Raw genomic sequence first — 2,500 nt, forward strand, 5'->3', positions numbered from 1 at the left:
ACCCCCCCGGACCCCCCCCCACGACCCCCGCCGCCCTGCTGAAACAGGGACGGGGTGGCCCTTGCGCCAGATTCGCGTAAATCCCGAAAAAGGGGGGAAAAAAAAGTTAACCCCCCCGGACCCCCCCCCACGCCCCCCCGCCGCCCTGCTGAAACAGGGACGGGGTGGCCCTTGCGCCAGATTCGCGTAAATCCCGAAAAAGGGGGAAAAAAAAAGTTAACCCCCCCGGACCCCCCCCCACGCCCCCCGCCGCCCTGCTGAAACAGGGACGGGGTGGCCCTTGCGCCAGATTCGCGTAAATCCCGAAAAAGGGGGGAAAAAAAAGTTAACCCCCCCGGACCCCCCCCCACGACCCCCGCCGCCCTGCTGAAACAGGGACGGGGTGGCCCTTGCGCCAGATTCGCGTAAATCCCGAAAAAGGGGAAAAAAAAAAATTAACCCCCCCGGACCCCCCCCCACGCCCCCCCGCCGCCCTGCTGAAACAGGGACGGGGTGGCCCTTGCGCCAGATTCGCGTAAATCCCGAAAAAGGAGAAAAAAAAAAAATTAACCCCCCCGGACCCCCCCCCCCGCCCCCCGCCGCCCTGCTGAAACAGGGACGGGGTGGCCCTTGCGCCAGATTCGCGTAAATCCCGAAAAAGGGGGGAAAAAAAAGTTAACCCCCCCGGACCCCCCCCCACGCCCCCCCGCCGCCCTGCTGAAACAGGGACGGGGTGGCCCTTGCGCCAGATTCGCGTAAATCCCGAAAAAGGGGGAAAAAAAAAGTTAACCCCCCCGGACCCCCCCCCACGCCCCCCGCCGCCCTGCTGAAACAGGGACGGGGTGGCCCTTGCGCCAGATTCGCGTAAATCCCGAAAAAGGGGGGAAAAAAAAGTTAACCCCCCCGGACCCCCCCCCACGACCCCCGCCGCCCTGCTGAAACAGGGACGGGGTGGCCCTTGCGCCAGATTCGCGTAAATCCCGAAAAAGGGGAAAAAAAAAAATTAACCCCCCCGGACCCCCCCCCACGCCCCCCCGCCGCCCTGCTGAAACAGGGACGGGGTGGCCCTTGCGCCAGATTCGCGTAAATCCCGAAAAAGGAGAAAAAAAAAAAATTAACCCCCCCGGACCCCCCCCCCCGCCCCCCGCCGCCCTGCTGAAACAGGGACGGGGTGGCCCTTGCGCCAGATTCGCGTAAATCCCGAAAAAGGGGGGAAAAAAAAGTTAACCCCCCCGGACCCCCCCCCACGCCCCCCCGCCGCCCTGCTGAAACAGGGACGGGGTGGCCCTTGCGCCAGATTCGCGTAAATCCCGAAAAAGGGGGAAAAAAAAAGTTAACCCCCCCGGACCCCCCCCCACGACCCCCGCCGCCCTGCTGAAACAGGGACGGGGTGGCCCTTGCGCCAGATTCGCGTAAATCCCGAAAAAGGGGAAAAAAGTAGAAATTAGCCCCCACCACCACCCACCCACAGCTCGGCCTGGGGAGAACCGGGCTGGCCGGTCCAGCCGGCTCCGGAGCACGTGGCGGCCGGCCGCCACGTGCACCCGCCTCCGCGGCCGGACGCCACGTCTACCCGCCTCCGCGGCCGGACGCCACGTCTACGAACCTCCGCGGCCGGACGCCACGTCTACCGACCTCCGCGGTCGGACGCCACGTCTACCGGCCTCCGCGGTCGGACGTCACGTCTACCGGCCTCCGCGGTCGGACGCCACGTCTACCGGCCTCCGCGGTCGGACGCCACGTCTACCCGCCTCCGCGGCCGGACGCCACGTCTACCGACCTCCGCGGTCGGACGCCACGTCTACCCGCCTCCGCGGTCGGACGCCACGTCTACCGGCCTCCGCGGTCGGACGCCACGTCTACCGACCTCCGCGGTCGGACGCCACGTCTACCGACCTCCGCGGTCGGACGCCACGTCTACCGACCTCCGCGGTCGGACGCCACGTCTACCGGCCTCCGCGGTCGGACGCCACGTCTACCCGCCTCCGCGGCCGGACGCCACGTCTACCGGCCTCCGCGGTCGGACGCCACGTCTACCGGCCTCCGCGGTCGGACGCCACGTCTACCGGCCTCCGCGGCCGGGCGCCACGTCTACCGACCTCCGCGGCCGGGCGCCACGTCTACCCGCCTCCGCGGCCGGTGGCGGCCGCTAGGTCTACCCGGCTCCGCAGGTGGCCGCCAGGTCGACCCGGCTCCGGGGCCGGCGGCGGCCGGCGGCGGTCCCCGGAGAGCGCGGACCGTCGCTGTCGGCGCGTCCGGCGAAAAGGGTGGCCACGTCTACCGGGCTCCGGCGGGACTTGGTCGCGTTTCCGGGGCTGAGGGGTAGACGTGTTGTCCCCGCCGCCTGCTCGGAGCTGCCCAAGGGGTCGCTGTTTTTCGCTGCCTCCAGTTACGTCATCGTAAAAGGCGGCGGCGGCGGCGCGCCCCCCCGGTGGGCGGAGGCACCGTTCTTGCAGCTTGCCGGGGGCGGGGACGTGCCTGTCCGTACTATAGGAGGGAGTGGGGACTCGCCTCCGAGAGC

This window comes from Aptenodytes patagonicus, unplaced genomic scaffold (assembly GCF_965638725.1).
Source record: "Aptenodytes patagonicus unplaced genomic scaffold, bAptPat1.pri.cur scaffold_272, whole genome shotgun sequence".
NCBI classification, from domain to species: Eukaryota; Metazoa; Chordata; class Aves; order Sphenisciformes; family Spheniscidae; genus Aptenodytes; species Aptenodytes patagonicus.